The following is a 27,832-nucleotide window of genomic DNA, read 5'->3' as shown; positions in this document are numbered from 1 at the left end:
CTCTGTTGGCTTTGCTTTATTAATGAGCGCACATAAAAATAATGTTATTAATTATTAACAAAGCTTTTAATGAATTGTACAGTGCAGGAGCTCTGTCGCCCTTGGTGCTTGGTTTTTCTTTATCAGCATCAATGTAAATAGAAACTACAGGTGTCTAATGCTATTAAGATTAAAATGCAACTCATTAAACGGATTTATGCAACTTTAACAATTGCATTTAAGGGGTCTTGTGATGACAGTCTGTGGTTATCTCTTGTGTCTGCCGACTTCTGAATCCTTACAGTTGTGTACACCACACACTGTCAGGATTCTCCAGTGTCACCTGCGAGAGTGGGCAGCCACGTGATTGCAATTTACATACTTCCGGGCGCGTTCCTATTAGATGTGCTTGGCCTTGCTCAATTCACTTGTGCTGAGCGAGGCTGAACACGTCTATTTGGCATATGACCTCATGCATGCAGATCGCCTACTTGCAGTTATGTGATCACCCACTCTCACTTGTGACACCAGAGAATCCTGACAGTGTGCCATGTGGATGCTGTAAACATTGAGAAATCTCAGTCACATATAGTGACTACAGACTTTCGTCAGTGACCACAGCAGTGACAACCCTTTAAATCAGTGACCATATTGGTCATGTATTGTACTACAGGCGTCACTACTCAGCAATTGGAGCCAGGAGGCCAGTAGTGCATTCACTGGAGAGGTGACAGCACAAAAGTGCCAGTTGTGTTTTTTCTTCATTTTATAACATCTGCAGCTATTTTTTTTTTCATTGAAAGTTTGCAGGCTTGCTTTGCATTAAAGGAGATCTTTGGTCCAAATCGATAAGTCTGCCGTTACTCTGTGTGACTGCAGACTTATGAATCCCCCCAGCGCACACACCGAGCATTGCAAAGATTCGCCAGTTTCTGAGCCGGGACCAGAGGGTATGTATGCGTTATACGTCGGAGTTGGTATCCATTTTGATGGAGTCGGTACAAAATGGACCGACTCCGACTCCTAAAATATAAGATAAATTGGGTACAGTAGTGAAATGCAAGATGTGCTGTAAATGTTTTCATAAGAATTTGGGAAAGTTATGAAATGTCCTATAAATGTCTGTTCTGTTCCTGATCTAAGGATCTCGGCTATTAGTTGAGATGAATCTGTGCTGCACTTTATGTACATGCTCAATAATGAGGCCGTGCTGTGGAGTCATTGAGTCAGGAGTTGGAGTCGGGCAAATTGAGGAGTTGGAGGTTTGGCATACCGACTCCACAGCCCTGTTATACATACTCAGTCCGTCCAGTGGGTCCTCTAGACGGCCATGTCACTAGTTGGGGCGCGGTCTCTCTCAATACAAGTGTATGGAGCGAGGCCACACCCACTAGTCGGCCTCTGACCAGGAGTATGTATAACTCATACATACCCTCCTGTCCCAGCTGAGAAACCGATGAATCCTCGCAGTGTATCGTGAGTGCCCTGGGGGGATTCATAAGTCTGCAGTCACACAGAGTGACTGCAGACTTATCCATTTAGACTGGACAACCCCTCTAAAGAGAACCTGTCATATTGTACATTCAGTCATATCAGTGGGCAACATCTCACAGAGCACGGGCGGTGAACAGATTGATGTATAGTTCAGTGGAATACAGTATGACTTGTGGTTTGCATTGAAGGCAAATTTTCAATGTAATCTTTGCATTGATTGATAAGGACACGTATTGTATATATATATATATATATGTGGGATTATAGCTAAATGCTTTATTGGTCATGTGGAAGCAAGATTTCCTTTGTTAATTTTGGCCAGATTACCAGATCATTGAATATGCAATGTAACTTACTAGATACATTACGTATGTATACTGTACAGCTGTAATGTTACACTTACAAATACTTTTTTATTAATAATGGCTATAAATATTAGTGCTCCGGGTATCAGTTACTTTCTGGTTTGGGTCTTGCCTTAGTTGTTTCATCAGAATTAGTAGTACATTGAGTAGATAATCATTTTACTGCTTTTCATATATTGATGATGGTGCCGGGGAGCGCTGCTATTTTCACTGAATGTGCATGTCCTCCTCCTCATCAGCGTGAACTTGTCATCTTGTATGAAAGGTTTACATTAGGCGGCACTGCTCCTGAACGACACTAGGAGACTGCATTCAGTTGAAGATGTTGCAATCAGTCAAGCCTAAATCACGTAATATGTCAGTAAGGAATGACAGGCACAAGCAGATTTACCAAATCGGATGATTATTTATATTTATTTGTATTTTTTTAATGAATTAATTTGTTTCTTGCTCCTTTTGACCTGTGGTGCGTTCTTTAAAAAACACATCATGTCAATTCTTTCTGTGTTTTTACTGGGTTTTTGCCCTTTGAGATCAAAATGGGCCAGCACTAAAAACCGCATCAAAAATTGCATTAAAAAATGAACAAACAAGTGGAATTTATGCTCTTTGGTCTTGGTCATGGTGGAGAGCTTGGAGTGTGATTGATTGAGTGAGTGGACAGGTGTCTTTTATACAGGTAACGAGTTAAAACTGGTGCAATTAATACAGGTAATGAGTGCAGAGTAGGAGGGCTTCTTAAATAAAAACCAACAGGTCTATGAGAGGCAAAATTCTTGCTGGTTGGTAGGTGATTAAATACTTATTTCATGCAATAACATGCAAATCAATTATGTAAAAATATGTAAAAATCATACAATGTGATTTTCTGGAATTTTTTTAGATTCCGTCTCTCACAGTTGAAGTGTACCTACGATAAAAATGACAGACCTCTTCATTCTTTGTAGGTGGGAAACCTTGCAAAATTGGCAGTGCATCAAATACTTATTTTCCCCACTGTATATAGTATATACATCAAGATTAGCATCTGCTCTGGATTAAGAAGCATCATGTTATTCCAGTCAGTGGTGTCAGCCCATTGCAGTCAAGATTTACGCCACTTTTGTGGCTTTAATTGTGATGAATTTGTCAATCATGCTTGGCCATGCCCCATTACATCCAACCTCTACCTACTTTTCAAAAAGTGCACTTATGCTCTACTAAGCCAGTTGTCAGTCAAAGTGCCGGGGCGTCCTTACAGTTGCCTCCCACAGTGTTGTGAGCAGTGACTGTAGCCACACTTGCACGCTTTTATGACTGAAAACCTGCAACTCCCGGGACGGATAAAGTTAATTTTGTCCTGGGTTCCGGACTTTTTTAGTTCAGCAGCCTGGCCCATTCATAGTGCTATTAATCTGCAGATTAACACTATATTTGCTGGTTAATAATGCTATCCGACCTATCAAGTCCCCTTTAACCAAAGTTAGGAAAAGGTAAGAAATTCCTGGACAGTCTGTAAAAAGTTTTTTTACTGTACAGAAAAAAAATTTGAGGCATGATTTTTTGGAAGCTGAAGAAACATACACAGATTATTTTGACTGTAATTATCATCATTTTACAGTTTATAGAGAATGCAGCTGATGTCTTCATATCATAATTATGGGCTGTATGTATCACTGTTAATCATAATGATTTATTATGGTTTTCTAATGTGTTTGTAAAAAATATTATCTGTCTATGAGTTTTTGATATGCGGTCCAAAAAAAATTACAACTCAAGTTGGCAACCCTGTTGTGGAAACACCTGCGTATTATCTATTTTTGTGTGATGAAAGCTGTAATGTTGCAGATGCTGTAATCAGTACAGTCAGTTTCACATTGCGGTGCAAACAATGCAGTAAACCTGCCTCTGTAAAAGCAGAGGGTTTGCATATAACACACATATATTGTACATGGGTTACACTTATTTATTATTTATTATGCTTTTCTTATATAGCGCCATCATATTCTGCAGCACTTTGCAGATATTGTCATCACTGTCTCCATTGGAGCTCACAACCTAAATTCCCTATCAGTATGTCTTTGGAGTGTTGGAAGAAAACCCACGCAAACAAGGGGAGAACATACAAACACCTTGCAGATGTTGTCCTTGGTGGGATTTAAACGCAGGACCCCAGTGCTGCATAGTAGAAGTGGTAATCACTGAGCTACCACGCTGCCAATATAGGCCCTAATTCATCATTTGTGTTGTTTTTTTTCAAGTCATTTTTCTTTTTGGGTCTGTTATTATATAACTGTCATATGTAAAATCACTCCAGGGCAGCACTGGAGTATATTTGCTCTGAATTTTGCAACTTTTTAATACCGTATTTTTCGGACTACAAGAAGCACCGGACCATAAGATGTACCTAAGGTTTTAGAGGAGAAAAATAGTAAAAAAAAAATTTAAGCATAAAATGTGGTCATGATGCCCTGTTATGGGGGAGGGGGCTGCTGCTGACACTGGTATTGGGGTAATGTCCCCCAATTCTGTTAATATCCTCCATCCTGGTATGTATGGCCCCTCCTTCCTGGTATATGTGACCCCCATCCCATCCTGGTTTAGGTGGCACCTCTTTATCCCACATCCTGATATGCATGGCACTCCTTTATTCCCCATCCTGATATTCATGGCACCCCTTTATCCCCCATCCTGGTATGCATGGCACCCCTTGATCCTCCCATCCTGGAATGTATGGCACCCCTTGATCCCCCCATCCTGGTATGCATGGCACCCCTTTATCCCCCATCGTGGTATGCATGGCACCCCTTTATCCCCCATCGTGGTATGCATGGCACCCCTTGATCCCCCCATCCTGGTATGCATGGCACCTCTTTATCCCACATCCTGATATGCATGGCACCCCTTTATCCCCCATCCTGATATTCATGGCACCCCTTTATCCCCCATCCTGTTATGCATGGCACCCCTTTATCCCCCATCCTGGTATGCATGGCACCCCTCTGAGCCCCCATCCTGGTATGTATGGCACCCATTGAGCCCCCATCACGCTGCCCACAAAAAAAAAATCATTCTCACCTCCTCTCTCCTCCATCTCTGTCCTGCTCTGCTGCCGACACTCTCACTGTGTGAGGGCGCATGGCAGGTACGCCATGCACGCCCTGCCATGCTCTCTCACACAGTGAAGTGCTGTGCGGGAATAGTCACTGCTCCCCACGTCGGGACTCTGTGCGTGGGGAGCAGTAACCATTCAGTCTCTTCAATAGCCGGCACACTTTACCCGCAGCGTGGCTCCTGCTGCCGCTCTGTGGTCAGTGTGCCCGCTATTAAATTCTATGAATATTCACTACAACCCATGGGAGCAGCAGGAGCCACGCTGCGGGTACAGTGTGTCCGCTATTAAGGAAAATGAATATTGATTGCTCTCCACGTCCACACAGACCCATACATTATGCACAGGTATATAGTATTCGGACTATAAGACGCACCCCCCACTTTCCTCCAAAATTTTGGAGGAAAAAAGTGTGTCTTATAGTCCAAAAAATACAGTAAGTCACATTTGATGAATCAGTCTAAAATATCTGGAAAAGCCACATTTACATAACAATCTGAAAACTAAACATCAAAATAGAACTTTTAAAAATGATGCAAACTGTTTGATGAATTTGACGTAAATGAAAAAATCACTAATTGAGAGATATTCACTCCAAAATAATGTAAAAAAATGCAATGATGAATCGATCTCTTAGATTTGAGCAAAAAGAAGCCAACGGCCATGTCGGTAGTCTGTGATCGCCGAACCAGACTCCTTCGAATTTCCTCTTAACTGCCAACATCCCCTGCGCCTCTTCTGATTAGTAGACCCCGTAATGTCATTACGTTGCGGTGTGACGCACGCATGGCATCGCCAGAAGAGGTGTTGTATCCTGTGAATCTTTTTGCTAAATTCTAACACTAATTTTTTTTAGAATTTTTACTTTTACAATACAGTACCATTAAATAATACTCCTGCTTGGATACAATTGCTTCTTAAAATGCTAATAGGAGTATTCTAAGCATTTTCAGAATATTTTATTTTGGCTAGAGAACCCTTTTAACTGCTTGCAGTGATCTCTCAGCATAGACGTGAACCATATAGCACCTGTACATTCATTACAAAGCTCCATATACATCTGATCAGCTGTGTATGTAGTGAGGGCACCACAACAGGGACCTGTACAGAACAGATATGTAGATAATATGTCCATTGATAGTATTTTGCATGCTGGGCAGCAGCAGTATATATCTATTTTATCTTTATTCAAGATACCAGTAGAAGGTTTAGACTGCATGAATCTTCCTTGCATTAATTGATTTGTTGATTACAGATGGATTTGAATAATGGCAGATATCACTGCATTGTATTTGCCCATGAGGACGTCAGAGGACTGTGCCCCATGTTAAACATTGGGATCTGATGTAATTATAATAAATGCAATTAGTTACAGTGTTTGAGCCACAACAGCACAGTTTCATCTACTGAATGTAATTGTATGTTTTACATGTGCACTTATTACTGCTCACAAAGGGCACGCGAATCACTGTGGAACGGCACAAATGCAGTTCTGCTATGTGACAAGTCTCCTTACATAGAGATATATGGTAATTTAAGGGTATTGTATGGTAGAGTGGTCTTATACTTTCATCCTGATTGCCTTTGCATCTTCCTGTTTCAACTGATACAATAAACTGATTAAAGGGATGTGATCACAAAGTCATTTTCCGCCACGGAAACCGCCTGAAAAACCTATAAAAAAAAAACGCTCAACAAAATGAACATATGCATTATTGTGTAAAAATAACTTACAGTGCATGTGTTCAGGCATTTGAACGTCTTTTAACCGCTTCAGGTTTTTAAGAAGTTTAAACAGTTAAAAGAAGTGATTTTGCTGATGGATTCTCAAATAATCATTCTCCAGCCAGCAATAGATAGTTAAATGGGTTTTCCACTATTAGGACAACCCCTTCTCAATCTGAATGTTTGGGCCGCTAAAATAAAAACACTTATACTCACCACCATTGTCGCCGTCATTCCAGCGATGTCAGCACTCGCATTCCTGGGGCTCACATGAGATTCTTATGACACGGGAGTCCTTCACCTAATCAGCACCAGCAGATGTATACGTAATCAAAAGGAAGTGAGAGAACAGTCGCAGATCTGACTTCTTGATTACTTATTCTTCTGAGGGCGGAGAAAGTGACGCCAACGCTGTTTGGGTGCCACTCTCACGTGAGCCCAGGGAACGCAAGTGCTGACACCACTGGAATGGCGTCGACAAAGGAGGTGAGTATGAGTGTTTTTATTTTAACGAGGGCAAACATACTGATTGAGAAGGGGTTGTCCTAGTAGTGAACAACCCCTTTAAACCAAAATCAACGGTCCGCACACTTGTTAGTATAAGTGTAATATGCAGGTGCACATGATCATTGTGGCCATTTATAAAAATGTAACAATTAAATAAGAATGTGATGTGTACAGTCATGGCCAAAAGTATTGAGAATGAGACAAATAGTAATTTTTCCAAAGTTTACTGCTTCATTTTTTGTAATGGCAATTTGCATATACTCCTGAATGTCAAAGAGTGATCAGCTTAACAGCAATTACTGTACTTGCAAAGTCAATATTTGCCCAGAAAATGAACTTTAACCCCCAAAACACATTTCAACATCATTGCAGTCCTGCCTTAAAAGGAGCAGCTAACATCGTTTTAGTGATTGATCCATTAACACTGGTGTGGGTGTTGATGAGGACAGGGCTGGCGATCAATCAGTCATGATTAAGTAAGAATGACATCACTGGACACTTTAAAAGGAGGCTGGTTCTTGGTATCATTGTTTCTCTTCAGTTAACCATGGTTATCTCTAAAGAAACACGTGCAGCCATCATTGCACTGCACAAAAATGGCCTAACAAGGAAGAGTATCGCAGCTACAAAGATTGCACCTCAGTCAACAATCTATCGCATCATCAATAACTTCAAGGAGAGAACTTCCATTGTTGTCAAAAAGGCTCCAGGGCGCACAAGAAAGACCAGCAAGCGCCAGGACCGTATCTTAAAACTGTTTCAGCTGCGGGATCGGACTACCAGCAGTGCCGAGCTTGCTCAGGAATGGCAGCAGGCTGGTGTGAGTGCTTCTGCACGCACTGTGAGGCGGAGACTCTTTGAGCAAGGGCTGGTTTCAAGGAGGGCAGCAAAGAAGCCACTTCTCTCCAGAAAAAACATCAGGGACCGACTGATATTCTGCAAAAGGTACAGGGAGTGGACTGCTGAGGACTGGGGCAAAGTCATTTTCTCTGATGAATCCCCTTTTCGATTGTTTGGGACATCTGGAAAAAGCTTATTCGGAGAAGAAGAGGTGAGCGCTACCACCAGTCTTGTCTCATGCCAACTGTAAAGCATCCTGAAACCATTCATGTGTGGGGTTGCTTCTCAGCCAAGGGAATCGGCTCACTCACAGTCTTGCCTAAAAACACAGCCATGAATAAAGAATGGTACCAGAATGTCCTCCAAGAGCAACTTCTCCCAACCGTCCAAGAGCAGTTTGGCGCCCAACAATGCCTTTTCCAGCATGATGGAGCACCTTGCCATAAAGCAAAGGTGATAACTAAATGACTCATGGAACAAAACATAGAGATTTTGGGTCCATGGCCTGGAAACGCCCCAGATCTTAATCCCATTGAGAACTTGTGGTCAATCATCAAGAGACGGGTGGACAAACAAAAACCAACAAATTCTGGCAAAATGCAAGCATTGATTATGCAAGAATGGACTGCTATCAGTCAGGATTTTGTCCAAAAGTTGATTGAGAGCATGCCTGGGAGAATTACAGAGGTCTTAAAGAAGAAGGGGCAACACTGCAAATATTGACTTGCTGCATTAACTCATTCTGACTGTCAATATAACCTATTGGTACTCATAATATGATTGCAATTATATTTCTGTATGTGATATAAACATCAGACAAACACTAATAAAAACCAGAGGCCAGCAGATCATGTGAAAATATAATTTTGTGTCATTCTCAAAACTTTTGGCCATGACTGTAGTCACACTGCACTAAGTAAGTAAACGTAACAGACATAGGGTATTTAGTTGACTTTTTTTTTATCAAAAAAGGATCAAATTCATCCCACCGCGACAAGGTGTACCCAGTCAGGATGGTCTGTAACTCCATTGACTCACCTCACTATGTGCCATCCATGCCTCAAAATAGAAGACGGCAGAGCAGGACTTAGACCTGACTATTTTACACCTCCCCATGGAAAGCTGAGTAGATAAAGGTATACCCCCAAAGGCATGTAAAAGGTACACCCCCAAAGGCGTGTAAAAGGTACACCCCCAAATGTACTGATTACAACAATCTAAAGCAAAACCAAAAACAAGGGCCCGCACCTGTGTTAGTATAAGTGTAATATCCAGGTTAGTATAAGTGTAATATGCAGGTGCACTGGTACGTTGTGGCCATTAAAGTCACTGGTCCTGCTCTGCCCCCGTCTATTTTCAGGCCTGCATGGCATATAGCCAGGTGAGTCACTTGAGTGAGGGACTATCCTGCCCGGGTACTCCTTTTTACATTTGTTACTATTTATTTACCTGCTTACTGCATTATGTTTTTATTCTAGGTTATACAGAAACAGATGGTGCATCACAGATTATAGAAGGCAAATGGTGCAAAATGTGTAATGAAATCCAATTGCAAAAATTATTTTTAATTTGAACTACATGCATTTATAGCAGGACTCCAGTGTTTTTTTTTTGCAGCGCTGGAGTGGTGCTTTAAATGTAATTCCCCTATCTCATACTCACCTGCCGCCTCCTTCATTGTTTTCCAGCTTCGCTTCTGTCGTTAAAGAAAACCCAAAACGCTCGAGTGGCACTTTAAGTAAAACATGCTCTTGAACATGTCCATTTCCTTTTAAAATGGACTATACAGTATACAGAAGAGTTTGCAGTTTGTTTGTTAGGATCAATGTAAATGTTTCTTTTAAGCCTGCAGACATCTAGTGCTGAGATCTCTGCTATAAATTGGTGTGTGTGTGTTTGATTGGCACAGAGGAAACTTGTTCACTTTGGATGTATAATTTGCACAAGAGCTCTGTGATATTCAGGTGGCGGCACAGGTTCATTTTTGAATGGCATACCAATCAAAGTGCTCCCTGTTTCTTCATCTTAATAGCAGTGATTAGAAGAATGCTGTATATATATAGGGCATGTGTGCGTAGCAGTTTGCCAATCACTTATGACAGAAGAAGGGGAGCATGGAGAGGTGAAGGGCTGTCCTCATGAATACACCACACTCCCGAATTCCTTTATTGATTCAGCCCTCTTGTTAGTGCAAATTTTTGTGCCACTAGGGGTAGAAGGTACCTGTATCTCATCTCCTCCCTTGCCCACCTCTCGTAGAGAGGTCTTGAGTGGATGAGTTCCTCTTTGGCATGTCCTATTATCTCTTATTCAGACAACGCCTTTAGATACAAAATGTATAATATCCCGATTGGCAACAATTATCTAATATAAAGTCATTGTTGTTTTAAAAAAAATTCTCATAAATTAATAGTATAATCAAAAATAACAAAGTTTGTAATACTGTACATGCTTTTACAGAATCATGTATCTTTATCCACTTCTTCTTTCTACAGTGATTGCTCACTCTCATTTCGCAGATAAAATCCACCTTTAAAACAGATAGAATCCCAGTTTTATTAGATGATTTAGACTAAAGCTACTGTCCATAGAAGCCTATGGAGAGGGGCGGATGTGATCAAGAAGGGAGTGGCTGTACAGAGACAGAAGATCCGACACACTGCAGCTTCTAGATAGTGTTTGGTCCATCCGAGTGCTAGATTCACTGCTACACTGCTTAGTACAGTTATATAGTGTCGTCCATGTTGCTGCTGTATGTATGTGAGAATACATATAAGAAAACAGGATCTCCTCTTTTTTATGTGTTCTGTATACGGAATACATCATAGCTGCTAGTCTCTGCCAACAGTTTCCCTTACTTACAAATTTCTTGCACACATTATGTGTTACTTGAAATTATGTAAGCTAACTGTGAAGATTTTTGATTGTGCATGCTCTTTATTATACAGTGAAACCTCTGTTAAGGTGGCCACCAAAGATTGCATTGAAAAGTGGTCTTCTGCTGGCGTGATAGCCAAGTAGGCATAGTATGTAGTGGAACTGAAGGTGAGGCACAGAAAATCTCATCTGATTAAGGGGGAAGTCTCCTTAAAAAATGTTTTTTTTTAGATATTTCGCTACCATTCTCATCCTGATGTGAGTTATTTCATTAATTTATAGTCTCATGTATATCTACAACTATCACAGGATACAAAATCATTGACATGTACTAGATGCATGTAATGTATGTTGGCAACAACAATTTTAAGACAGGAAGGAAATTATCTTTTGTTAGTGAAATGAGGAGACGTCAGTGTTAGAACCCTCCTGTTTGTTTTTTCTATCTTATGGTTTGCGGTCACGTGACCAGCTGCCTATATATTCCAGCTCCGCCCTTTTGGCTGTGCTGGACTTCAGTCTTTGACTGTTTCTCTAGCCTGGTGCTTCTGTGCCTTTCTCTGTCAAGTTCGCTTGGTCCTCTGGGACCTCTAGTACTTTTTGTCAGTTTGTCTTTTTGTGTTCTGCAACAACTTCTGTTTAGGAGGTGTCCCATTTTTGTCCCAGTCCTTAGTTCTTTTAGAGACCCCTCCCTTAATTCTATAGGTCTTCGTTCAGACTAGCCGAGGACTAAGGCGGGTCTGTTCACTAGGAACAGGCAGCCCGCTACATCGTAGGGATTCAGCTTAGTCTTACTGTAGGGACAGCTTTCCCCTATCTTTCCTTAGTATATGTTGCAGGTCAGAACAGTCAGCCTCCCAATGTACGAGCCTGGGGTAAAAAAAAACAAGATATTCTCATGTATAACTGAATGCAAATGAAGAGTTACATTAAGGATGACTGAGTCTCAGATAAACAATTACTGTGACAAGTTGTAGAAAAACACATTTGTTTCTGACCTGGACCGCTCTTTTTAATATGCTGTTTACCTTCGGATTTTGTTGCTGGTGATTATGATATGCAGATAGTAATGGTGTACCGGAGGTCACTGATCTGTGCCTCAGACTGTTCTGCTCATAATACCATATCACATATGCAGAGAGCGGCTATGGTAGACGTTATGCGCTAGGAAATTACTTACATTAGCGGACCTTGAGTCATACTAGAGCACGCACACTGTAATTCTGATTTACACTGATGAGTTGATTATTTTATATCCCTTCAACAATGTTGTCATGTGGACAGATTGTTATCCAGCTCATTTTCCAGGTGGGAGACTTCAATCTTGGAAATTGTATCGTCTTTGCACTCTAATTCCTTATTTGTGCTTGCAATTTCCTCCTCTAATCCCCAATCTCTGCGCTTTGATTGCATTGGTTAAAGGCTTTCAGCACAGCAGCTGGACAAGACATGAATGACATTTGCAGGACAGATAGGGAAGGGAAGCAGGTTATATGGTTAAGGAGTTAGGAATTTAGGAAGAAGGTGGTGCAAATTAAGTGTGCTAGGACATGAATGTTTAACCACAGGGGTTGACTAGCCTTTCTAAATTGATGGCCTACCCTTAGGATAGGCAGTCAGCATTAGGTTGGAGGGGTCCCCTGCGTGTTTGAAGGGGCCACAGTGCTCAAGTGAGTGCCGCGGTCTCTGCAGTGTTTACTTTGCCTTACATGCTGCTTCATAGTTGCCTTCTCCGCACATTCGCTGTGGTCCCTCTAACAGCTGATAAGCAGGGGTGCTAAGAATAGGTCATCAATTTTAAATAAGTTAACCATCCCTTAAAACAGATACTTCTTAGTATTATTGGACATTGAAAACAATTCATTTGCTATGAGAAAAATGAATCAGATATACTTCTAGATAAAGTACCTACGTGCAGGCGGAATCATGGTTAAAAAGGGGTTGTCCGGTGCAGATCTATTTGCTGATCTATGTGTAGGATAGGTTATCAATAGATCGGTGGGAGTCCAATACTCAACACGCCCACCGATGAGCTAAGAGATGTTTGGGGTAGAACACAGCCACCCTGTACATTGCTTAGGAGCCACTACAGGGGACTGTGCTTTATTCTTCATTCTGGTTGAAGGAAGATAAAGCTCATTACTCAGCAGATGAATAGGAGATAATGTGCTGTACCAGTCGCAGCCACTAAGCAATGTATGGGGCTGCTTTGTTCTACTTAGTTCCATCTGCTGCCAGAGCAGATTTCAGCTAATTGATGGGGTCCCAGGTATCCAACCCCCACTCATCTTCTATTGTTGAACCATCCTGGGGTTAATTCATTAATAGTTCAGTCCTGGACCACTCCTTTAAGAACAAGCAGAGGTCAGCACTCTTGATGAGCAAAGTCAATTATTAAGAAAGGCAAAGCACAGAATTTAAGTTCATGTATGACAATGAAAGCAAAGCAGTGTTAAAAAAAGGCTGAGCTTTCTGCAGAATTACACTGGAGATTATAAATTACGAGTCGTTAGTGTTCTACAAATCATGGAACTGACATGGTAAGTGTGCCCAGCATTGTTTTAATTTATCCATCAGACTGTATTACAACTGACACGTAGGATTGCGCCTCAGTGCTCAACGGTAAATCAATTGATATATATGATATTCCCACTGTTAATCTGAGCACACATAAATGAGAAACATGCAGTACATGTTAGGCTCATTTCACATTGCGCTTTTTTACATCAAATACTTGTGTATGTGGGAAAATCTCCCAATGCATTGGTCTTATGGAAGTAATATTTTTGGGAAAAAGATAGATTAGATAGATAGATTATAGAAATAAAGTGACAGGGTATTTTTTAAAGGCTGTGAGCCCAAGGGAGACTGATTGTAGTCTTAGCAGTTACAATAAGAAGTAAACTTTGCAGTGGTCATTGGTTTAATGAGGGGCAGAGTCACAAAAATCAATTCAGTTGCCACAAGGTGACTTCCCACAGTTCTATCTTGGAACCTCTGTGAGTTCTAATTGGATGCAGTGAATGGGGAATAAAGATTGGGACTTAACTCTTTCATTGCTGAGCCTTGCTTTTGTTTCTAGTATTAATACTTGGCCTTAGCAAGATTCAAATAGTTAAAACAATTCATCCTTTATTGGATAGAAATACAAAGCAAGACTGCTTTTTCCAGAATGTTTGACAGAAGGCAGATTGCAGTTGAGTCCACACTATGACAGCTTACAGCAAGCATGCTGTTGCTTCAGGCTATCAGCAATGCAGCCCAATGTAGCGTCTTGACTCCGGACATTCATCCCTCCTGAGGTTCCATGTTCTTTCGGGTGATAGATTTATAGAGACAAGCAGCACATGGGTAGGCAAACACCTCGCCCGGGCACTGGCTGCCATTTAGCAGAAGCCTTCAATTGACATTTCCATTCGCATTCTTCACCTTTCAAGTCACTGACAATGTCTCTCTTGAATGTTATGTATGCTGCTAATGCTTTTTGACAGGACCTCACCCATTGCACGTGTAACACTGCTTGGTTCATCTTTAGTCACATTTTCTATGTATAATTTGGAGTTATCTAGAATCTTGAAACAGTTACTGATGCTTATGGGTGAAACAAGGAGGTACGGCCTCTCCAGCAGCGGCAGTGTCCTGATAAAGAACCCTGCTTGCTAACCAGCATGTACATTTGAAGGTGTTTCCCATCTTATAAGTTGATGACACATCACTAGATCTGATTTTTGGGACCCCCACCATTCCTTAGTAGTGAATGGGATACAACACTGGTGTAGCACCTTCTTAATTTTCCCTGCACAGTAGCGCTTCATTGCTGTGCAGGGAGCTGTAGTGATCCTCATTCATTTGATTGGGCCATACTGCAGCTGGCTGCACAGGGAGTGGTAGGAGCACCACTGTCTGGGTAAAAATGGTGAATGGGGTACAGCACTAAAACAGCAATGTGCCCCCATCATGTGCCCCCATCATGTGTCCCCATCATGTGTCCCCATCATAGCAATATGCCATCACTTTGTAGTAGGAGCTGTTGTAAGTTGATAACATTTTTTAATACTTTACCTGGTTGACACTATTGGCTATAGTGAGGTCTGTTGGGTTTGCACGGTGTCCTTCTTTTTACCTAAAAAAAGCAGCATGGTCTATTTTTTTGCCTTTTTTAGCAGAACCACAATGCAGAAGTGAGCATAGCCAAAGGGTATAACCACAGAATGCGTTTTTGCCAAGCTTCCCGTGCGTTTTGGCTGAAAAAAAACCACAGCATTTTACTGTACCAGGAAAGTGAGTGAGATGTCGGAAATATCACGCACATGCTGATTATTTTTTCATTACAGATGTCAGTTCTTTCAGCAATTTTGCTGCATTTTTCACCCATTCAAATAAATAGGCATAAACTACAAAAAAAATCGCACGCTAAAACGTGGCAAAAACAAGTGCATTTTGCACTATGATTTTCCTGCCAACACTCCAGTATTCGTAGCAGATTTTTCTGCTTATGTGCACATACCCAAAGTCAGCATTGGAGAGCTTATTTCCATTGCAGCAAGTGTGGGGGAACTGTAAACTACGAACGTGTTAGCCATCAGTAAGGTAATTACTCAGGTATGGGGAAACAAATGAGACCCATCAAGGAGGTCCCGAGAGCCCACATTAGATGTCCAGAGTGCTGACTGGAAGAATACTATTTTTCTTCATGTGACCGAGGATTGCGATTTGACAGGAGATATGAATTGTGCATAGTTATGATGAAATGTTTCAGTCCATAGACTGCTTATACATACCTGGAGGGCATGGAATTCATCCCAGCCACATTTGTGGAATAAAGTGAATATATGAGAAGTTACATGTAACATCTCCTGTTCTTAGATAATTACACTATAAAAATCTGCACTCGGAATGAATGCATCCCAAGAAACAATGCTAGCCGTAACCAATTTGCATTTTAATGAGGTGTACATATTTTTGAGCGCATACTCAAGCAGCTTCAAGTTCTTCTTTTTTTTTGTGTTTCTGTTTTGTTTTCTTAAGAAAAGAAGCTGAGGAAAGCAAACCTGACTTCTGCAAGCAAGTAATTGTAGCAAGCCTTACATTTACCATCTCATCAATAGCTTAAAGGATGTTTGGACTTTTTGTACAATAATGAATTATTGAATACTTCATGGTATAAAGGGATTCAGATGAAAAAAAATATTTGTCTTTTTCTCTAACTCATGCTAACTGATAGAGGCACTCACTGTGCCATCCCCAGGCAGGAGAAGAAAAGGATCATTTGCATAGAAGTCACTTGCAAGTCATATTTTGCCTGGAAATGATCTGGAATGATATAATGTATGCACCGACCTGTAGGGATACATGCTATCTGCATGCCATCTAATACATTATTTATAGTAGCCCAGAGGTCTAATTATTCATTGAAGTGGTAACTAAGGAAATTAGTCCCTTATTAATATTTGTTGGACATTATTGGAGGCTTTATGTGCTCTTGTAACTCATATCCTGAAGTCAGGGATAATGACAATTATATGAAACTTTCTGCCTTGTCATAAAAAATAATTACTTCATTGGGAATCTTGGCTCCAGCTTGTCAGAGTGAAAAGAAACAAGGAGCCAACAAATTCAAGAATTGGTTCAAATATCAAGTGAAAGTGCTACAATAATGTGCCATATACCCAAATTATCAAATATTTGCTAGTCACATGGCATATCCAAGTCGTAGCTAGAATCATCAGGAATCATTAAGCAATAAAGCAGTAGCGGTGAGATGATGTGGATACACTGCAGTATTCATGTTCTGCATTCCTCAAGCCTATGGAAAGCTCTTGTAAGAAATGGGAATTATAATTTTATATGGTAGCACTTCTATATCAATGTACGGGGTGGGCCATTTATATGGATACACCTAAATAAATTGGGAATGGTTGGTGATATTAACTTCCTGTTTGTGGCACATTAGTATATGGGAGGGGGAAAACTTTTCCAGATGGGTGGTGACCATGGTGGCCATTTTGAAGTCGGCCATTTTGGATCCAACTTTATTTTTTTCAATGGGAAGAGGGTCATGTGACACATCAAACTTATTGAGAATTTCATAAGAAAAACAATGGCGTGCTTGGTTTTAACGTATCTTTATTCTTTCATGAGTTATTTACAAGTTTATGACCACTTATAAAATATGTTCAAAGTGCTGCCCATTGTGTTGGATTGTCAATGCAACCCTCTTCTCCCACTCTTGACACACTGATAGCAACACCGCAGAAGAAATGCTAGCACAGGCTTCCTGTATCCGTTGTTTCAGATGCTGCATATCTCGTATCTTCACAGTATAGCCAATTGCCTTCAGATGACCCCAAAGATAAAAGTCTAAGGGGGTCAGATCGGGAGACCTTGGTGGCCATGAAATTGCTACATGATGATGTGTTGCCCTCTTTATGCACTGAAGATGGCACAATCCCTGAGTTTTTCCAACAAGATGGTGCACCATCACATTATGGGTGTCAGGTCCGAGCATTCCTACATGAACAGTTTCCTGGAAAGTGAATTGGTCGTCGTGGGCCAGATGAATGGCCACCAAGGTCTCCCGATCTGACCCTCTTGGACTTTTATCTTTGGGGTCATCTGAATGCAATTGGCTATGCTGTGAAGATACGAGATGTGCAGCATCAACAACGGATACTGGAAGCCTGTGCTAGCATTTCTTCTGCGGTGTTGCTATCAGTGTGTCAAGAGTGGGAGAAGAGGGTTGCATTGACAATCCAACACAATGGGCAGCACTTTGAACACATTTTATAAGTGGTCATAAACTTGTAAATAACTCATGAAAGAATAAAGTTACGTTAAAACCAAGCACGCCATTGTTTTTCTTATGAAATTCTCAATAAGTTTGATGTGTCACATGACCCTCTTCCCATTGAAAAAAATAAAGTTGGATCCAAAATAGCCGACTTCAAAATGGCCGCCATGGTCACCACCCATCTGGAAAAGTTTCCCCCTCCCATATACTAATGTGCCACAAACAGGAAGTTGATATCACCAACCATTCCCAATTAATTTAGGTGTATCCATATAAATGGCCCACCCTGTACTACTCATTTCTATGTATATTAATAGCAAAGTACTAAACAATAGCTGTCTACATTGATTACCTGTAGTTGTGGCCTGCAAGACTTGTATCACACCGCATAATGCCACAGTGGTGTGTAGATCAGTGATTCCTAGCTGACACTTTATGACATTGTCAGAACTACATCAAAGGAATAGCATCACTCCAAAGACATACTGATAGGGAATTGCGAGCTCCATTGGGGACGGTGATAGTACTGAATGTAGAGCGCTGTGGAATATGATAGCGCTATATAAACAATGCAACAAGGAAAAATTGATACTCAACAAAGCACCATGACAACTATATATACAGAGTTGTGACAAATTTTGAACTAATTTCTAGACCTTCGTGATATGTTGTGACATCACCATTTTTGCTTGGACCACTGCACATTATAATGTTTTCAATCAGTTCGAAATAAAGTAGAACATTTCTTAAAGTTTTTTGGTGGTGCTGGATATATGTTTTTTTGTATTAAAGATAATTATACACTGTATGACATCCAAAGTTTGCTCTCCCTTAGCAACCAATGCAGATATAAGAAATGTAACTGTCTTGACTGAGAGGGCATGTGCAGGATTTTTATCACTTTGCCAAGGGAATGAGCATGTGTGGCCAACAGCATTCAGTGTATTAGATGAAATGCAAATTCCTATACATTTTTCACTCCCAGCGGCACCTTAGTGTATAAGAAAATGCCAGTTAGATTGCTCTTTGACATTTAAGTCCATAATGCCAAAGCTAAAATATATAAACACCAACTAACTGCTTAAGCCCCTCCTCACTATCCCATACACAAGAGATACCTACAACAGCTGTCTCCCCCGAGTCCTCAATACACTGGAACGTTGTGCTCAGCCGAGTGCTCCTGTGTCCTCCATGAGAGAGCTCCTGTGTCCTCCATGAGAGAGCCATTATCAGACTCCAATGGTAGCAGTTCATCTCCTGGAGAGCAAAAGCATCGGCCATCAGTAAGCCAATGTGCCAAATCCTTCTCTCTCCTGACATCTTCTGTCATGGAAGAGTCAGGAAACCACATATACATTAGACTGTCAGCCGAGCCTGCCAATATCAGTGGGTTCAGGTGACATTAGATTAATGTGTATAGTGGCCTGTATAGTAAAAATATGTATGACTCAGATTTAACAGATCAGATTAAATGGGTTGTCCACTACTCGGGCATCCCCTTCTCAATCTCTATGTTTCCCAGAGTAAACTAATATCATCTATACTCACGTCCGGTGTCGGCTCCGTTCCAGTGGTGTCGGTGCTGGCTCTCCCGGGGCTCATCTAATATTGTTATGTCACGCAGTCCCTGCAGCCAATCAGCGCTGGCTTCACTGTCCCAACAAACCAGAAATCTAGAGGAAGTGAGAATGGATAAGTTGATACTACACTCTCACTACTACTGGATGTCAATTATGTCCGTAAGAGAGGAGAGTGAAGCCAGCGCTGATTGGCCGCAGGGATTACGTGACATAACAGTGTCACATAAGCCTTGGGAGAGCCATTGCCGACACCGCTAAAATGGAGCCAACACTAGACGCGAGTATAGATGATATTATTTTACTGGGGTGAACGTAGGGATTGAGAAGGGGTTGTCCGAGTAGTCCTTTATCTGATGCTGTTCTGTGGTGATTATAAAATAATACACAGTCGATTTGCCACATGTTAAACATATCACATGTATGATATGCAGTCATTCATATATAAATGCACTCATTTTTCCACTTCACTTTCCACGTATATCCTGAGCATAGTAATATTAATATAAAAAAATATACACAAAACATGGATTATTTTATATTGAATATATAACCCTGTTTTCTGTTTTCTTGTATTAGACATCTGTTTTATTTAGATGTGATCCAACCTGGGTTCTGTTTGGCCAGGGAGCGAATGTTTGATAAGCTAGTGAGATCTATTGAGAATATAATTACAGCAAGTCGTCAACATAGCAAATACATGGCATAGCTAGTAACACTCCTGTAAAGCCAACTTCCCTGCATTTACTCCCCGGATAGACAATGACAAACACTATTAATTATTTATTAGATTTCTATTAGCAACTTTCCACCTCCGTCATGCATTCTACCTGTACAGTTTTGTAGTGTGACTTTCTCCATAAATCTCTGTAGAATAAAACATAATGATGATAATGAAAACTGTCTAAACCTTTCGGGAAACATCAGCAAGTATCAGTTGGATTCATTGCTATGGAAAGCTTGTAATCACAAATCGTAGACTGATGCTATGTTGCATATGTGCAGCCATCTGTGTGACTTGATTGACTGTGTTTTGCATTTTGACTAAATAAGCAATTTTCATTGCACTTAGATTCACACTACCGTGTGCCGTTTTCCTCTTTTTATATATACAATCTTGCATTTTACATTAAAAACAACACACAAAAGTCCATTAAAATCGTACTTTGTGATCCAATTATTGCTTGCCTTACCTAAAGCATAATTCAGTCTTGAGGACATCTCATATTTCTATGATGTCAGATTATACTTCATTTGTTCTCAGGCGATGTAACTCTAAGGTGGCTGACGAGTTGTGGCACAATATTAAGGGTCGGTGCTGCTTACAGGGGCCGTCTGACGCTGTAAACTTCTTTTTTAAGCATGGTTGATTTTAAAATAAGAAATGAAAGCTTATTTACCCTCTGTCACCCCTTCAAATCCAGTGCAGGCTGCTCCAGAGATCTCCAATGGCTCCAGTAGTGATGTCTATGCCACCTGGATGTCATCAGGACACTTAAGCCTGTGATTGACTGCAATAATCAAAGAAACATCTGATAATGTGATAGCATACATGTCTAAATATTTGCTTCCATTTATGCTGATGTTAGACAAGACCTACCTTCAAGCAGGCTCAATTAGCCAAAGATTGGGTATATCGCACTGGTAGTAGATTACTTTATGTACAAAGCTGGGCTTTGTAGGGGGCAGACATTTTTCTGGGCAATGAATAATATAATTGAGGAACATAAAATTGACTGGTAACAGGCAAAAATGAGTTGCATTCATCCAGCACAGCAATTTCAGATCTGATCTTAACTCTCTTGCCTTGGTAGGTGAAGCACTGAGTTGACGTCTGTAGGATATTTTAAAATAATAATGAAATAAAATGATTATACATATGGATAATTCACATTGTAATTTGAGTTATTCTTTACATAGATCAGGGTAACTTCCGCACTGCTGAACAATTGTGTTTTACATTGTTTCTCGTGACAGCCACTGGACATTTCTCCACAAAATGTCTGCAGCAGATAAAAGCAATGAATAGAGTAATGGGGATGAGATAAGCATATGTACAGTATATGTAGATGAAATGAGACAGTTCTCCATAGACCTGTCCGTAACATACGCTCGCATGCTGCTAAATGGTTCTGACACCAACTTGTTTCATTTCAAAAGTTTGTGGAAAAGCAGCCGCAGCCAAAACAGACATCACATCGTATTTTCCACCAGTGTAGAAGCCTTCTAGTTTACACTTTGTCAACTTGCCTTTCCTTCCCTTTTCACTTTAACAAATGATCACATGCACACCAGCTAAATGTCTAATAAATCCTTAGGCGAATCCAGGATGGTTTGTGTGGAGCTGACTTTAAAAATGTTTGATGGAACATTGCCCTAGTCTGTGAATAGTTGTCAGATTGGATTTATTACTTGTGCTGCCATCACAGAGATGTGCACTTAGGTCCTTAGGGATCAGTCTTTCTATAAAGAATATGGTTTTGACTATTGCAGTGTCACAGTCAATCAATTATTTACAGTGACACTCTCCAGCAACTTTGTTAGCGCCCCCACACTGAAAACTTTGTTTCTGTTGACTTGTTTTGCAGACAGCAGATAAGGATTTCTCAAATTGATTGAGTGATTTATAACGGTGCATTATTCTGACCTTTCTTCTATGATCCTCGTAACAGAATGTATCTACAAGAAACACAGTTTGTTACGTAATTTAATATAATTTAACGTGTGGTGCAGAAGGGGTCACAAGCAAAGGCCCTTTATTTCTCAACCATCCTCTTATTGTTGGTAGAAAAGTAACTGTTTATATGATTATGCCACGTCATAAATCATCACATTTACATCACTTCTTCATAAGATAAGCAATGAAATGAGGACTATTCTCAACAAATTGAAATGGCTATAAAATAACATGATAATCATGGTGACTTTAAGCGGTGTAATTGATGCTGTAACATAAGTATATGATCAGTCAAAGCTAGGGATGAGCAGAACCGTGGAAGTTCTGGCACCAGAACTGTACCCGAACTTCAAATACAAATCCATCCCCATTGAAAACAATGAAGGCCCAAACTTTTCCGCTGGAAAATGCATTTATTCTCCCTCTGTAACAGACTTCCCCTGGAACTTCAAACATTGCAACAGACTTCTGGGAGAAGTACGTGTTCAGCGTTTAGCATCGGACACTAACTGTCTGGTACGAACCCTGAAGTTTTAAGTTTGGGTTCACTCATCTCTAGTCAAAACCCATTGAATAGTGAAGAGCTGAAATATGGTAGGGGATGTGATAATCCAAAACATTGACAACACACCCATATTGAAATTTAACAGTAACCAAAGTTGCTAAACAGCCTCAGTGACACAGAATGTTGCACGGATTGTCCACTTTTTTAAATCACTTTCCACGTGTTCTCATAAGGAGGGTGTTACCTGCAGGAACTGCCCCGTTTATTAGAGCAGAGTTGTCGGATACATTGACATATAAAACCACGGTCGATAATTTGTAAGCGGTCTCAGCAGGAGGACACCAAATAGGGTATGTGCACACGATAAGTATTTGCTGCATTTTTGTCGCATTCGTTCTGTGCATATTTGGCACAAAAACTGAAGAATTTCCTAGTGTTAGCAAAGTGAATGAGATTCCTAAAGTCTAATGCACAAGTTGCTTATTTTTTCCTTGCAGATTTGAAACAGTTTCAAATCTGCAGCATCTCAAGTCTTTCAGTGTTTTTGCAGCGTTTTTCACCTATTCTAATGAATAAGAAAGACGTATCAAAAACAAGTTAAAAACAGTTATTTCATGTTGCGTTTTTCCTGCCAACACATCAGTATTGGCAGCAGAGTTTTCTGCTGTAAATGCTGTACATGGGCTCATACCTTAAGTGATCTTTTCTTCAAGATTTGACCAGTGAACAGGATGTGTCTAAATTGGACATTTTTTTTCTACTAATTTTAGATCAGGTGGAATAACATTTGCTTCTTAACTATCTTACATCATCTACTACAAATCTGATCAGTTGAGTGCCTCATAGTAAATGTCTTTTTAGGGAAAAAAACAACAATGTATTTATTAACATTTTAACATTAAATCTAGCTTTTGGAACCACTTTTAAGGGACGGCTATTGTGAGAAAATGACTTATTGTTTAGATCAAGTTTTTGTGTTACATATATTTAAAAAAAAAATTGTCAATGTTTGGTTTTTGTTAAAAAACAAAACTAGTTGTCTTGCAATTTTCACACCGGCCTCTGTTTTTTTTTTAGACTCATACTTCCTGTCTTCCTGAATATTCAGTATCCTCCTTACTAGTAGAGTCAGGATTACAATGACAGGTACTACCGCTATGCACAGCTGATGTATTGAGGAGTAAAAGGAGATGGGCGTTTCTGGTTGATCACGCTGCTGCTGGAAGAGTAGTCGTTCTACGCTATGGTAGTAGTTAATAGTAGCTATATTAGGCGTTTCAAGTTCATACCAAACTCTTTTTCAAAAATTTACTACTTTGGTGTGTATTCTATTTTTTTTTTTTTTAAAAAGAGTCTGGTACAAATTTGAGTTTGTGACATTCACAACCTGGCCAGGGGAGCACTTCTCACCTCCCCTTAACATCCTCTACCCTATACTGTATCATTCTAGGTGTGATTGTCTCTCTTTTTTCTCTTGTACCCAGCTGATAACACAGGATCCACCATTCACAATAGTTGACGTAACAGCTGACCCTGATCCCCCTCCCTTCACAATGAGTGACCTTTTCACATGATCATAACTTGTTTCAATGCAAAAAATAGGGTCAGTCTGTTTATTTGTGGCTATGTACATGTGTTGTTTCCTGAAACAATAGACAGCAGGTTAGAGACTAAAAAAGCTCCAGTAGCTTGTGTGAAAATTGCTAGATTTCCCTTTTCTATTTTTAATATAGATTGTTATATGGAATAAAATACATTGCCAATTTAGAAAAAAAAACATTTAAATTTAAAAAATGAAAACCTAATTTAACAATAGGTAATTTTCTTATAATAGCCTCTCATTAAAGGGGATGTCTCATAAAGACAACTTCTTGTGGACTTGTGCCATCTTTCCATTACTGGGACCGCCATTCATCTGTCCACGATGAATGACGTATCCTCTACAATGGGTCCTGGGAAAATGTTTAGCCGGCCAAGGCCTCTACTAGGAAAAGCAATTGTTTGTCAGAAGTTTCAGGAAACTCGCTGAGATCAGCTGGTATAACTCCTTTAAACAATATATGAAGAGCAAGTAGCTAAAGCATGGCAAACACTGGTTTTATTATACTATTTTTTCTACTACATATTTATGTACTGTAAAGATCTGAGATTGTAGATTTTGATAATCACCTAGGCAGGTTAACGATGTAACAATAAATTATTTCTCACATCCATGGTAATACAGCAATTCCAGGTAAATGTCCAAAATACAATTGTCTCAGTCCATAAGATCCCCTTCCTAGGACTGTAGTTCCACTGCCTTTGTGCCAGTATAGTCTGTACTCACAGTCCCCAGTCTTCCAGACGACAGGTAAAACAATGGAAGCACAGGTATGCAGTAGCAACAAAGTTTAAATCCCAACGACAGATCCCATAACTGTAGCATGTTTATCCAGTCCAGTTAGTAACTGATCTCCAACACTCCATATGCCATGCTTCCATCCATCCTTCCAGGTCCTCAATCTTGATCCTATCCCTTCGATGTCATTCCACCAACTCTCCACTAAACATGTGGCTTCTTTTCTCCTTCACTGGGATCTGCCCCCTCAATCAGAAGTGATCACTCCCCCTTAAACATTTGCTTTTAGGGTAAAGAGTGAAAGATATTTCAGAAGCCCATGACTGGTGACTTCATGTGAGGCTCCCTGTGCTGATGGCTCACCTGCATCTACTGTTCCCATTCACACAATGGGACTACTGGCTGTTAGAACAATGGTTTAAGACCCCTGAGATATTAACAAGATTAACAGAATTTACATTTACCTTTGGCAATCTCTTGTCAGGCCTTATGTATACATAAGTTCCAGCCAGCATGTCTTCCTCTGCTTATTGTCACTGAATGGAAACATTGATTCTTGATGCTGAACACTTTACAAGTGAAATTAGTGCACATAAACTGACGAGCAAGCAGAACATTAATAAAACACAGCAAGCAAATCAATGATAAAACACAACAATAATATAGACGGAACCGATGCTCTGTGCTGGAAAAGTCTCATAGTCTTTAGTAAGTGGGCAGCTCCTCACATGTACTATGCAGTCAACATATATGAAGATCTGATACTTGAAGCTACAAAAGAATTAAATATCTGTTTATTTGGTCATTCTTAAGCTATTTCAAGTGTTATATGTTTTTATTTAAGAGAAAGGTCATTTGTAAGGGAAAATCCCATCTGCTCTTAGTTTCAGACCTGTCTCACCTGTGGGTATCCCTCCATCCCTCCAAGTCAGGACCGGTTCACACAGGAGCAGATTTTGGTTTGCAACAAGCCCAATCCTTTGTTTTATGGGAAAGAAGCCACCGCCAGATATGTCTCATGGCAGCTTATTGCCTTGGTGATCGTGGTAATAATAACTGTTGTATTATTAGCTATCTATGGTCTATGACTGTTTTATTCCATGCAGAAGCTGTAGACTGCGGTCAGTACCCGACTGTTCCAGACATCTCTGCTGTCACGACATGCATATTATAAACTTCAGGATACACTAAAAAAAGAATAATTTCTATTATTTTTTCAAATCACTTCTTGAGATTGAATTTCATTACCTTTGCTTTGTGCATTGCCTATATTGTAAATCGAATTAGGAAACCAGACAGTTCCCGTTATGTGCATTTTTTTTAAATCCACTAGTAAATGCTGTTTCATATTTTAATTTTTTTTCAAAGCCTATTTTTCCACATATTTTATGCATATTTTTCAGGGATTCCAAGTGAATTGCCTTCGGGGCAAAAGAAGATTAACACTAGAGATGAGTAAAACATTGAAAATTCATTTACCAACGTTTCAGTGAATGCTACCAGTGAAATTGACCATGGAACTGAAAATCTCTTTCATAGCCTTTTATTTTTTTGCTCAGGACTCCTATCTATTAGCAAGAATGGAGCGCCACTGTAAAGAGCACTGCTAGCACTAAAGGAGTCAACTAGTTCACTTATTCCTTAGTGGCAGGGAGTGAACCATGGCAAGGTTGGCACTGAGATCGTTTGTGCCTGTTCTGTTACTGACATAGATAGTGTATGTGTCCTGTGATTTCAGAATACTCTTTATTATTATTATTTATTTTAAAGCACCACTTATTCCAAAGTATAGGCCATGTAAAGGATAATAAACATTTTGCAAGCACAAACACATGAACTAACAGGACAGACTGGTACAAAGAGGTAGAGAGCCCTGCAAAATACAGTCTACAAGGTATTGATGAAGGAGACAGTAGGACAGGAGGCTGGAAAGCAGCTCAGGTACCAACAGAAGTTTTTAAGGTTGTTTGTAGGCTTTCCAGAAGAATTGAGTTTCCAGGTTGCAGCTTAAGGTTTCAACCATCTGATATCTGTGGTAGCAAGTTTGAGAGTATGGGAGATGCACTGGAAAACTCTTGGAGACAGTTGTGTGAGGAACAGACAAGAAGAGAGCAATCAAGGAGATCTTGTGTGGTGCGGATATTACTTTTTGGGAATCATCCGGGAGATTAGGTCAGAAGATGCTTGGAGGAGACATAATATGGAGGAGACAGAATATGGACCACCTTGTAAATCATTCATATTTTGAAATGACTTACCGTACCTGGGTAATGGAGAGCTACAGAAAGGATTAGCAGAAGCTGAGGAGTGCGGAGAGGAGAGGGGGATTAATTGAACAGCAGAATTAAGAATGGCTTAAAAGGGTCTAATGGTGTCATATTGGAATTAATTGGCTGTTCATGTTGGTCATTCTCTTTTGCTAAGAGTGAATCTAAAATGTTATCAACTTTTATCTTTCTGTTTTTGAGTTATATATGTGTACCTGGTTTTTGCAAATTTGCTCTGTAGCTCTATCCTCAATGATGCACTTTGATATTTTTATATACAGTACAGACCAAAAGTTTGGATACACCTTCTCATTTAAAGATTTTTCTGTATTTTCATGACTATGAAAATTGTACATTCACACTGAAGGCATCAAAACTATGAATTAACACATGTGGAATTATATACTTAACAAAAAAGTGTGAAACAACTGAAAATATGTCTTATATTCTAGGTTCTTCAAAGTAGCCACCTTTTTCTTTGATGACTGCTTTGCACACTCTTGGCATTCTCTTGATGAGCTTCAAGAGGTAGTCACCGGAAATGGTTTTCACTTCACAGGTGTGCCCTGTCAGGTTTAATAAGTGGGATTTCTTGCCTTATAAATGGGGTTGGGACCATCAGTTGTGTTGCGCAGAAGTCTGGTGGATACACAGCTGATAGTCCTACTGAATAGACTGTTAGAATTTGTATCATCGCAAGGAAAAGCAGCTAAGTAAAGAAAAACGAGTGGCCATCATTACTTTAAGAAATGAAGGTCAGTCAGTCTGAAAAATTGGGCAAACTTTGAATGTGTCCCCAA

At 40.1% G+C, this 27,832-nt stretch overlaps 1 protein-coding gene across 5 annotated transcripts in view; it reads left to right on the top strand.

Moving 5' to 3' along the window:
* PTPRM (protein tyrosine phosphatase receptor type M) overlaps positions 1–27,832 on the top strand; it is an 810,930-nt gene that overhangs the window by 68,047 nt on the left and 715,051 nt on the right. The gene's annotated exons all lie outside the window — the stretch shown is intronic.

Source organism: Phyllobates terribilis, unplaced genomic scaffold (genome assembly GCF_046119375.1).
Source record: "Phyllobates terribilis strain yellow unplaced genomic scaffold, ASM4611937v1 Scaffold_4__5_contigs__length_816908805, whole genome shotgun sequence".
In the NCBI taxonomy this organism is placed as follows: domain Eukaryota; kingdom Metazoa; phylum Chordata; class Amphibia; order Anura; family Dendrobatidae; genus Phyllobates; species Phyllobates terribilis.
Note: the sequence above shows the minus strand (reverse complement) of the source record. Positions and strands in the feature narration are given on the sequence as shown.